The sequence below is a fragment of the Setaria italica genome, chromosome I, assembly GCF_000263155.2.
Source record: "Setaria italica strain Yugu1 chromosome I, Setaria_italica_v2.0, whole genome shotgun sequence".
In the NCBI taxonomy this organism is placed as follows: Eukaryota; Viridiplantae; Streptophyta; class Magnoliopsida; order Poales; family Poaceae; genus Setaria; species Setaria italica.
In genome coordinates this window covers 34,158,795-34,171,598 of record NC_028450.1, presented here as the reverse complement: position 1 = coordinate 34,171,598, position 12,804 = coordinate 34,158,795, and the positions used below count along the sequence as shown (strand labels likewise).

Here is a 12,804-nt window from a genome sequence, read left to right as displayed (position 1 = left end):
GTATAAATTTACACTTAGTTAACTGCTAATAAAATTTTACCAACTAAATTAAAAGCTGATGCTGGTTAAGCCTTAGCCATACCTTGATTGGCCTTACACTACACTATTCCCCATGACTTGTTGAGTACCAACCATAAGTGTACCCACCCTTGTAAAACCGCTGTTCAGGCCAAGATAATCTTGTGGAGTACCTTGACGACTTTGACGAGTTCTAGGCGTACGGTTCTTCAGTCAGCTGCCTGTGGTGTCATCGCTATCTTCGGAGTTCACTGCGTAATAAATTAGGCTTGTGCTTTATTGAGACTTTCAGTCATGTAATAACTATTTAATACTCTGTTTATTCATTATGACATTGTCTTTGTTATTCACTTATATCATATATGTGTGTAACTTGATCTTGATGCACATGTACTTAATGCACTCGGTTTTGTCCTTAAAATCGGGTGTATCGGGTGTGTCAGGGGCATTCACCGGCAAGCGCCCTGTGTGGCAGGAGTCGTGGAGGTGGGGCTGCCCAGATGAGCACATGAAGAAGGTCGACCAAATCATCGAGGTGCTAGCAGGGCGGGTGCGAGCCAGTGTGAACGGTGCAGGGGTTGTCTGGACCTTCATCGAGCGGCGGATGCAGCCACTCAAGAAGAGGGCCCACGCCTTCTTCGAGTACTTTTGGGAGGCGGACAACTCCCGAGAACACCCGGAAAGCTTCCCTGACCACGAGATTTTGGCACGGGTGTAGGAGCTGTTCGACATTCGGGAGCTGGTGCCCACACGAGGCACCCGTGGGCCTTCTCAAGGGATTCACCTCCTTGCCTGGTGAGTTCCTAAACTCTTCTCTTTTCATTCCTCATATTTTCTTGCGAGCGCGTGGAGGCCCGAGCTGCTGTTCGTGTGCAAGGGCTCGGGTGGCTGATGTTCACATTTCACGACCCGGACGGTAACCCCAGGGGTGCCGAACGGGCCGCCGCCGAGTTCCGTGCAGCTCAAGAGTGGAGGCGTAAATAAGGTAGGGAGGTCCACGCTCGGGAGGAGAAAATTCGTGAGAGAGTGAGGACAAGGACAAGAGCAGGAGCGATGGCGCACCCATCCTCGACATCCCATCTAACCCGAGGCCTTCTCATGGTCTTCAAGTCAGCCTTCCCGACCCCCTTCCCCAAACCTTTGATGACGTTGGGATTGGAGCGGATGGAGGCGGGAGCGTAGCCCCGGCGCAGGACCGTGCGTCCTAGAAATAGGCCACCGACAGCTCGGGTGCCAAAATGAGCACGAAGCGCGCTCCGGCCCACTCCAGCCGAGGGGACGTTCGGCCTCCCGTGCGCTCGGATGGCCATCACTCCGGGATCTAGGAAACGGCGAAGGAGGAGAAGGATGGCAGCGGCTGGCATGGCTCGTCCCTGGCCGTGAGGAGCGGCCCCGCGTGCCCGAGACGGTCAAGCATGGCCCCAGGCAGAGCCGGTAGAAGCAGCGGTACCCGCCGAGCGCGGTGACGACGGTGCGCGTGGCGGGGCTGCAGCCGCTGCCGCGGCCGGCAGCGCCGGGCTGACGTCGCGGAGGCAGAGCACCTCCCAGATGACGTCGCGACGCGCCAAGACGGCCCAGAGGTGGCAGACGCGGATGGCTGCGGCTAGCGAGCGCCCGTCCAGGCGCCCTAGGATCTCGGCCGGTGTTGTCGTTGATATTGTAGCACACGCCACCACCCCCACCACCGCCACTGACGCTGAGTAGCTGGATGCGCAGCTCCAACTCCGTCACCTCCGCGGCCTCGCCCAGCCTCCACGTCGGGGGCGACGCAGTACCTCCCATCCGCCCATCAGCTCCCCGTGTCTCGTTGGTACGTGGAGAGGGGAGAGGATAAAGTTGACCGAACAAAGGGGCAGCGAAGGGGTCACGTGGATGGTCTTATGCCACATCTCCGTCCGGAGCGAGACGTCTGTTCGGATGCCCGAGTTGCAGCAATACCGTATTGGTTTTCATTGACATGACAACATTTTTATTCCTCCAAATTGGTGTTTTCAGCAATAAAGACATGAGAAATAGATGATCGCGGTCAGGCCCGGCCCAAAAAAAAGAACAACTTATATACAAAACCAATATGGTGCGAATGTATTCTTAATATGTATATACTTGCCTTTTTATATACTAAAATCTAATCAAAATTATAATTACAAGAAAATTGGTCAAAATATACAAAGTTGAAATTTCCAAAACAAAATTTAACATGTATTTTTGAAAGGAAATATCATTTTATTAGCAAGATGAAAACTGCAGTTCTCTCGAACGTATACACTAAATGTAGTCATGCAGACCCGCCGATCCTACACGAAATGTAGAAGAAAAATCATGCAGACCCGCCGATCCTAGCTAATCATGTGAGTGGTGTGTGACATCAACTTAACCAGGAATCTGATGAAGTGCTGTGATCGTACCCCAACTAGGAACGGATCACCTGATGAAGTCACATGAGCACGCACGGCCACCGTCGTTCGACCGGTCCGGTCCGACATCTTTTGCCCAGCTGCTTCGTCGCTACAGTCCGGTCTCCGTCGAGCTAGCTGCCCAGCAGGTTGTGCCGCGAGGCCCCGCGTTCACGTGAATGCAACGCGCGCCAGCAGCCAGCCGCCGATCGCGCTCCCTTTTGCATCGGTCGCGATCAGAGGGCGCGTACGCGCGTGGCCGGACCCGAAAGCACCGCCGCTACCAGCAAAGCCTTGTCGCGCTAGCTGCCGGCGTCGAGGCGCGCGCGGGCACGAATCCGATGACCAGTCGCGCCGGGAGAGGCTAGCCACAGCTGTTCCCGGCACGGCGGTCTCGCGGCGTGAACGCGGCCCATGGCCATCTCGACACGGAGGATCATAGGGCCCCGCCGGCCGGGGACCGGACCGGTCGGCGGGACAGATGCGCCTAGGTTTAAAGTGGCGCGAGCGTCCTCTCCTCCCCGCTCGGACCACGCACTGGAGACAGAGTGCGCCGGCTGATGGCCAATGCATTGAAGGCCTAGATACCTCGAATGTGCACGAATATGCGATCCTATGCGGCTACATACCGATATCTGGCGGCAGCGACTGATTATACTGATATCTGAGCGGCAGAGACTGCTTCCTTCTGTTCGCAAAGAGTGTATTTTTAATAAAAGTTTTTACGGTGCTTGAAGATTTTAGGAGCCGTCCATAGGACCAGATCTAATGGTTAAAAATTAGGAGGAACTTGTTACAAGGAACCGAATATGTGGACCGGAACCTATATTTCGTGGACCAAAAATTATTTCTAAAAATAAAGAAGGGTATAATTGTATTTTCAATTAGTGCCCTGGGATTTTTTATTATTAATTTTTTTCTTTTATGAATTTGCAGAAATAAATAGGCGATCCAAAAATTTGCAGAAATGGACCCCTCAACCGGCGGTAAGAGAAGTTACCGCCGGGTGAAACGGAGGTAGCTTTGCGCGTGCGCCATGTCAGCTACCAAATCCACTTACCGCCATCTGATTCGGCGGGCGGCACACAGGTTGCTGGCGCGCGTGGGACCAGGCAGTTTCTGCCGGACGGCATGGCGGTATCTGGTTTCCGTCAGATCAGGCGGCGGTAACAGGGTGCCGTCGATTCGAACGGCGGGGGCGGGATGTTACCGCTGCCTGATTCGGTGGTAGCTGGCCTAAAACGAGCGGAGTGGCCGGGGGACGGGCGTGCGCTTCTCATTCGTGATCGAAGAAACTAAGAGAAAGGGAGGGAGGAGAGGAACCGGGAGAGACGGGGAAGAAAGGGAGGGAGGAGAAGGGAAAGAAGGGAGGGAGGAGAGGAGCAGAGTAGGGTGGAGATTGAAACTCGTATCTTCGCTTCGCTTGAGGTATTATTAGAAATCTCCTAGTTTAGCTTAACTCATAGTTGGTATATGTAGTAGTTGATATGCTATATAAATGGTGTAGTGATTAATATTAGATGAAATCTAGGTGTTCATATGAGACATAAAAAATATAGGTGTTGGCGCTAAAAATCGGCTGGTGATCTTCAGCGTCGGACACACGACCTAGGAGAATCTGCTTAGCTCCTGTTCGGGTAATCGTCCTGGTGCAGTTCGCGCGGCGTGCCAGTCAATCTGACCTGATGATTGAGAAGGAAAGAAACGTTTTAAATTCTAGGGGTCTCGATCAGCTAAAGTTCCGATCTGTCTCGAAAAGCGTATCAGCGAATCGGCCGATTTGCTATAGAGATGATCGGCTATAGAACAGACGATAACCACGTAGCGATTGCAAGGAAACTACTAAAGTAGACTAAACGACGCTACAAATATAACACTTAAGACACATCTAATCGGCTATATGACGATAAATAAGAATAACGTAATAAAGCCGACAGTTCAAATCTCAAGCAGGATAACTGATGATAAAACTAGAACAATAGACAAAACCTATAATTCTAGTAAATATCAATAACTGGTAAATAAATCTAAACGAAACGACAGCGATGCGCTAGAAGTTAAAGCTTAGATATTACTCGATAAACGGAACTTACAGAATCAGCCGGAGATCGTGTCGATGCAGCCCTGCCAACCCGTACGAACTCATGAAAGAAAAAGAAGTATTGGCGAAGTCACCGACTTGAAAGTAAAGTACGATGAAAAAGTAGATTGTTTGTATTGATTGATGTGTTGTTTTACAAATCTCTAGAGATGGCTATTTATAGCCTGTTACAACTGATTTCCTAACTGACCAGGGTCTATCTCTAATCTTAAACGAAAACAAATATTTACAAGCACAACTCATATCGGAGTTGGTTACCATATTCCCACGGGCCAATCTTTCTCTATCTTCCTTTCTGGCCCACCTTAAGCCCATATTGGCCCAGCTGCTCCAACCTTCCAATCGGCCGATCCCCACCAACTCCGTCTGCCAATCGTTCGAAACACTGTAGCACCAATCGACCAATTACCAATTGTAGCGCCAATCGGCTGATTCCCAATCGTAACCTTTTAATCTACCGCATCGGCCAATCATTTCCTCTCTTGACGCCAATCCAAAACGTGTCAAAATCTGGCGTCAACAATAGGTTTGTCGATATAGTGGATTTAGCTTAGTTATTTATTTTATAGTAAAATTAGTTAGTTGATTTATTTAAATAAATTTTAAATAAATATTATTAGCTATGCACGAGTTATATTTTATATAGTTATTCAGAATGTAACTATTTTTGTGGTTAGTTGAAATTATTACAATTAGTTATAATTTTTATTCATGTCGTGCATACCTATATATAATTTTTTGGAAGGTAGATGTGATTAGGGTTAGTTAAATTTAGTCATATTCAGTAATGCTCTCTGTTGCTGTCGTGTATATGGTGAAGTAAAATTAAGTTGTTGATATATTTAGAAAACTCTAAAATTGTTATTATTTGCAATCCATGAGTTAGATCTTTATATAGTTGTTGAAATGTAGGTGTTGTTGGAGTTAGTTAAATTAAGAACATTTAGTAATAATATCTGTCCATGTCGTGTATATTGACAAGCATATCGGAAAGTTTATTTCTCCAAGTGTTCTATGATCCGGGGGAGGTTAGATATGGTCCAGAAGGGGTAGATTTGTCTGAATTTTAGTCATTTCGAAAACAATTACCAAGAGCAAGAGAGATTTAATATACAACTGGCTATTTAAGGTCTTCAATCTTGTTAGAGATCAAGTTGAGTTGTCTGTTAGGGCTGTAGTGAGGTTTCGACCTGACATAATATTTTGGGAGTTGATGCCGCTTAAAAGAACCTAGAACTGGAGAGCTTATGTAAATGCTTGTACTCAGTGCAGTTTACCGTTAATATTGTTTGTTGAAGTGTTCTAGAAGATTGGGTCTAGCAGACAGTTGCAAGAAGAAGTGCGAGGTGGGGAAGTTAGAGGCGAGGAAGGTGTGGAGATTACTAATGGGTAAACTAAAGAAAATAATGAAGATGGGGGTAGAAGAAGGAGAAGCAGAGGATGAAGAGGCACCTCGTGAGCCAAATGGCGAGGCTGATGAGGGGTAAGACATCCCTGAGTTACTTAAGGAAGTAGAGAGAGAAGGAGAAGAGGACCTTCGTGCCATGAATGATGACTTGTCGGATAAGGATGATGCTAATCCTGTACCACGGAACTGGTCAAGTTATGACCATTCCAACCTAGCAGTCAATGAAGGGGAAATATCCCTTGGGAGTACAAGGAAAATGAGGTTTGTGTGGGTGCTTTGTACCATAGTGGGGATGAGGTGAAGGTAGTTGTGAACCCACTTTATCTTTGCAATGGCAGTTCAAGATGGTGAAGAGCAACCCGACAGTGTATGATGTGTGTTGTGTCAGAAATAATTACCCGTTTAGGATGCACGCATACAAGGGAAAGTGGAAGGATTACTGGGAGGTGACTATAGTGGTGAAGCACCAATGCTTGCTGGATGAATTGCAAGCACAACACCGCAACCTCACTACTGATTTTGTTGCTCAATACATGTATCCTCAGATAGTGGAGAATTCTAGCTATGAGCCTAAGTCGATTATTTGTGCCATAGAGAAGGAGTTCAAGTACAAGATTAGCTACCACAAAGCTTACCGAGCCAAGCAAAAGGCGTTAGAGATAAAGTAGGGTACATACGAAGCATCGTATGATAACCTCCCTGCCGTGTTGCACACTATATGCCAGAGGAATCCTGGAAGCTAGTACGACTTGTAAGCCTATCCCTGTGCTCAGATTCCAAGCAAACAGGTTCTGCAGCGGTCATTTTTGGCCTTTGGTCCTTGCATTGAGGCTTTTCAGCGATGTCGTCCAATCATTTGCATTGATGGCATGTTTTTGACTAGAAGGTATAAAGGCACAATCTTGACAACTATTCGGTCTGACGGTAACAACCAGGTGTTGCTGTTGGAGATCGTCTTTGTGGAGAAAGAGTCTGGAGATAGTTGGTATTGGTTCCTGGAGAGGGTTAAGCAGATGATTGTGAAGGACGTGAAGGACATTTGTATGATTCATGATCAGCACAAAGGTATTCTATAAGCAATCGAAGACCTACACAATGGTAGTGTGGAACGTCACGGGATGGCACAGTGGCCGTACTTGAAGAGTAGGTGGTGCATGAGGCATATGGGGGCAAACTTTCATAGCCAATTCAAAAACAAGATCCTTATGAAAATGTTTAAATGGCTATGTACCCAGAATTAGCAGAGGAAATTCCATCTACTTTGGAAGAAACTTGATAAGCTTACAAAAAAACAATCCGAAGAGCTAGGTAAAAGGCTGGTAAACAGCGAGGCCAACCACCCTGTATCTCTAGAGGATGTTGGAGTGAATGGTCCAAATATCATGTGAAGACGGGGTAGGTCCATTGAGACATTCTCACAATGGATTGAGCATGAGCTGAAGGAAAAGTGGGCCTTACTGTTTGACGAGGGAGGTGCTAGGTGGGGTATAATGACTACAAACCTAGCTGAGGTGTACAGTTGGGTCCTGCGTGGTGTTAGGGGACTGCCCCTAGTTGGTATCGTGGAATTCTTCATGTACCGCACCATGAAGTAGTTCAGGGAATGGTACGCGGTGGCCAATAAGTCAATGGCAGACAATCACAAAATTTATGAATACAGTATGACATAGTACATGGAGCAGCCGATTAAAAAGGCTCATAAGCATCGTGTTACTGAAGTGGGTGCCGTTGAACGCCGGTACGAGGTTGTTTCTAGGGACAAAGGTCGATTGGGAGGGAGGCGCGAGAAGCACACACAAGAGTGCATCCTTACTAATGAAGGATGTGTTTGCTCATGCCACAAGCCAAGTATGCTTCATAGGCCTTGCACCCATGTCATTGTTGCATGCCTTGAGGCAAGGAAACTTCAGTCTCGTCGGTTCATACCACATTACTTCCTGAAGGAAACTATATGGGCCACTTGGAGGAACGAGGTTTATGGATATCGTTTACTAGGAAACTTCATAAATAATCCTGGTAATGCCACGCGTTACATTCCTGAACCTGATCCAGAAATGTTCCAAGGGGTAGGGCGACGCAAGAATAGACACATCCGAAATAACATGGATCAATCTGAAGCTGGTCCTAAAGTGCACATGTCCTCGAAGTGCCATGGAAACAGGTGAGGACCGGCATGCGGCAATGCTGAACCATGTCTCTATAGGAGCACGAGTCGATGTACAAGACGGTAGAGCACCTCAGTACTAGGTTCCTGCGGGCCGTCAGCTGCCGTGGTGATGACGCCGACATTCTACTTCCACCACGGGCTGCCTACCCCGGGTTGTCTTCAGCACCACCTACACAGCACGCCGGTTTGTCTTCAGCACCACCTACGCACCACCTTGGTTCATTTTCTGCTGCACCCACACGTCCGGCGTACCCCGCGACGTCTTGTGCACCACAGGAACATGCAACCCCCCTCCTCCCCCCCCCCCGAGGGCATGGACTCCTCCACGTGCACTGTCTTGGGCAGCTACTGCAGCAGGCCCTTCCACTTATGCGCTGGGTCCACAGTATTTGACCCCCACAAGTATGTGTTCGTTACTTTGTCATTTTCCATTCACCAATTGTTCTCTAATTGATCGTACTAACTTATAATTTTGTGACACAGTTCCGCAGCAGTTCAGAGGATATACTGTAGCAGGACCGCCTTCACATGGACTCCATGTGGATGACTTAGGTGCGTCATCAATACATGCATTCTATTCCATTACAAATACAGATTGAAATTGACAATAACACTTCTTGGTTCGATAACAATGTACACAGGCCGCGGAGGGACCGATGACAAGTCCGTAGAGGACAAGATGCAAAGGATGAGTTCTGCACAAGTGGACTCCTTTTTCAGCTACAACACTGGGAAGATAGGTCCTTCGCAGTTGGGTGATGCGCCAGTGCCTCCAACACAGGGCTACACCCAGGAGTTCGTGACACCAGCTGCAGAAGCACCAGGACGTCTAGCTCGCGAGGTTGCCCCTCCGGCGCCCTTTACGTATGACCGGTTGCATACTAGAGCAGCGCAGCGGGCCGCGAGATGTGGTCCTGGTGTTGCGCGTCACAAGCGAGGACACATTTAGATATGGCCTCCTTTATCTTTTTATAGGCCGGTACAGACTATGATGTGTACGATACTGTAGACTATGATGCATGCTTCTTTGCAGACTACATTATGTAGGCTGGTGCAGAGACTTTGATAGGTAAGCCGGTGCAGACTATGATGTCCATACATGTCCTTTTCCTTTTGCCATTATGGACATGGTCCATGGACCATGTCAGTAGCGTTCTATATATCAGACTTTCAGGCAACGTTCAAACACACTACTAACACTTCCCAACCCAAATCCAACGATTCTAGTGAGGTTACGTTTCCCTCTAAAAAATGTTGTGGAGGGATGAGCAACATGGCATTCCACCATGGAATGAGCGCCCCAAATACCATTGCGGCTTCCCTGCATGGTTGCAAGTATGGGAGGATCGAGTACCTAGGGGAAGAAGGGGTGTAGGTACTTCAAGTGTCCCGACATTGACAATGATTTCAAGATTAGTCCATCGGATTTCATTGAAAAGAATCCTAACACTTCATTGGGTGGGATGGCGGAACAAACCAAAAAATGGCTTTATTTGATAAGATTCTAAATTAACAGATAAGTAGGAAAGAGTAAATATTCGATCGCGAAATCCTTATTGGATTAGAATACTTCACCATCAGTTCAGAAACATTTTTAATATGTTTTCTACGTACCGATACCTAGAACTAATCATGAACGAACATGCAGGCATGCACATTTATGGAATGGATCGACACTAGGCCTTTAGGGGAGTTGCCATAATCCCAATGGTGCTAGAGACCAAAACCCAATACTATGGTAGGCTGGAAGCGGCTCGAGACGCGGCACGTGCTGCTCGACTCGAGCAAGAGCGACGCATCCGCCAATAACAAATCCGTTTGAAGGGCAAGGAGGATGAGCTGCAGAGGTGGTGCGAGTTAGGTGGTCGAGAGGCAGCACTGAAACGACAGGAGGAAGAATTCGAAGCTCATCAGGCGCAACTCCTCCAGAAAGAAGAGTGACAGAAAAAGATAAAGAAGCGGGAGGCAGAATGTTCCTCCAAAACATCGAGGAAGGGGAAACTTCCCTGATTCACCTAGTAGAACATTAGTTATGCTCCACCAATTTACATTACCTAAGGCATTTTATCCTAGGAAAGGTGCTCTTTAGGTTTATCATGTTGGACGCCTCATATGCCATTGTAGTGTTGTTTGTACTATGATAACATTTCATCTTCATGCTTCAAGTACTCAGATTCTACACTATTCCCATTATACTGCTCTGCTGCCAGTACAGTACTCAAATAGTGCTAAACCACTGTTGATGTAAACCATCACTGAAAAACCTACACTATAGATTGCAAGGACTCTAAACGTGAGCCTTCTCAGGTAGATGGGACTCGACACTAAGCCCTACATCCCTGCACCTGCAAAGCCTATATCTAGCCTTTTTCAGGATGATTGAACACGACGGGGTACTGAGCACATGGGGGCACAGTGCATCTCCATCTCAACACTCCTTATATTGGACCTCCCTCTCCCGTATCCTTCCACACCACTGAGCAGGAGGAAGAACAATGGCATCCTCAAGAGGGAGAGGTCGTGGGAGGAGGGGATGCTCCTATTCCCACCATCACTTGGGATCGCCCCCCATCTCTACCATCCTTTGGGGGTGTTGGCTACTATGAGGCTGGCCCCTCCCAGCTCTCGCAAAGTCAGTTCTACTAGAAAGTAGAGATGGCTCTATCCTCGGCTATTTCAATTACCCATGTTTAGGATAGCATCCGTGCCGCACTTGTCACTGCAATCTATAATTAATTATTCACTCTAGAGTTGTTGGTGTTCATATGTTGTGCACGAATTTTGTTTCTATTTGTTGTAATTTCGCTGGACAGCTATGTATCTGATGGCCGGGAGTTAATTCATTTTCAATTATTTCCTCGAAGCGCTCTGCCTCTCTTAAATTAGGAAGTTTCATATTGCAACCAATAATGACATATTTGAATATTTAGTGCTTCCAATGTAACTTGATATTTTTTTAACTTGAAGAAAAAATTACACGAAAACACAATAAAAAAATTCAAGTTATAGCTGGTTCAAACGGCTATAGCCGTTTCAACCGTCTATAGCTGCCGGAGCGGGGTGGTAGCCAGTTGCTGCCCTTGGAACGGCGGTAACTAGGTACTGCCGATTGAAACTGCGGTAGCTAGCTCCACCGCTCCAACCACCATTTCAACTGGCGGTAACGTCCATTTAATTTTTTTATACCTACTGCCGTTTGGGTCCATTTCTACAAATTTTTGGATCGTCTATTTATTTTTGCAAATTTGTAAAGAAAATATAAAATAAAAAAATGGCCCATGTCATCGGGTTGGCCCATTGGCCCAAATGAAAGATGAGTTGGCGCCACCCCATCGCAGCCTCTTGAACCTGCACCGTCGCATCACCGTCCCTGAAGCCGATGCTGATGCATCGCGCCTCTTGACCCGGCGTCGGCGCATTGCCACCCCTGAACTGGCGCCACTGCATCGTCGACTCGCTGTTGTTGGCCGTTGGGTGACAGTACGTCATTACAGGCCAAAGTTTCGCTAGGAGTCGGCAGAGACTCCCTGCACAGGTGGACGGCAGGCGACGGCGAGCCCTATGCAGGCTAGCGGAGACGGAGACAGAGGGCACGCTCGCTTTTGCTTCTGTTGCGGCTGTTGCTGCAGCTTGCAGCTCATGCAGTTCCAGCTAAAAAACAACTACGTAACCTTATCTTGAGACATAAAAAATTGCACAGCAATTCTCGACCGTATGCTTGCTGGCTCTTTCTGTTGCAGCCACTGCCGCAGCGCAGCTGCTAGTCAGCTGATCCGAACAGCCCAGAATATTTTTTCCGATCCGATAGCTCTCGGTCTGTCGGTGAACTGCCGTCCAAAATAATTAGACTAGCATAAATTACTATAATGCCCTTGTTTACAAACTAATTACGGTGGGAGGAACCTGAGGAGTACAAACAATAAGATATCAAATATGTACACTATGAAAGTAAACTTATTTCATGTTAAATCAAATAAATATTTCATATCATAAGTACTGTTGTATTGATGCACTTTTAAAAAAATGATAAAACTTTAAGTTGCTTGACTTATAATGATACTTAGAAATGCACTCTTTTTAGGAAAAAAAAGAGGGAGCACTGTATACGTGAACATTCGATATACCTATGGACAAATTTGTATAAATTTGGCATTTTTACCATATCTTGGCTTTTCTTTTCATTGTTGCGTGCATGGTTAGTGTACCTGATGATCCCTTAATCATACGTTGGCAGCAAACACGATAGACTGTTGCTGCTGGACCGTACCGGTGGTGGCAAACGATCGTTGTTGCTACTCTCACTGTAAATTTTATTCTCATTATTAATTATAGTGGCATGTCAACATTTGTGATTCTACTAAAGAGTAATGAATGTCAGCATTTGTGACAAAGTACTACTCTAAAGAGGTAATGAAGAGAAAGAGAAAACCACATGAACACTCTACAATACATTTATCCTCTAACATATCTTACATTCTTATCCATGAGTGCAGAGGCAGCAAACAATTTTCTTTTTCCAAAAAACATCTTATCCATGAAACAGTAAGATGAAATAAATGTATACATTAGCATCAACCAAATATGAGAAAACACTCTCCTTATATTCACGAGTTACGACAAGCGAGAGAGATCAACAGTGGGAACCAAGTCATTTCAAAGCATCGGAGATGCATTTTACCCCTGCTTACGTTTACGTACGTGGAGCGTGAAGACAAAA

The 12,804-nt window shown here is 46.8% G+C and overlaps 1 pseudogene; it reads right to left on the bottom strand.

Annotated features, from left to right (window-relative positions):
- Positions 1–995: 995 nt before the first annotated feature.
- Positions 996–1,831, bottom strand: LOC111256122 (annotated as a pseudogene).
- Between the last annotated feature and the right edge of the window lie 10,973 nt (positions 1,832–12,804).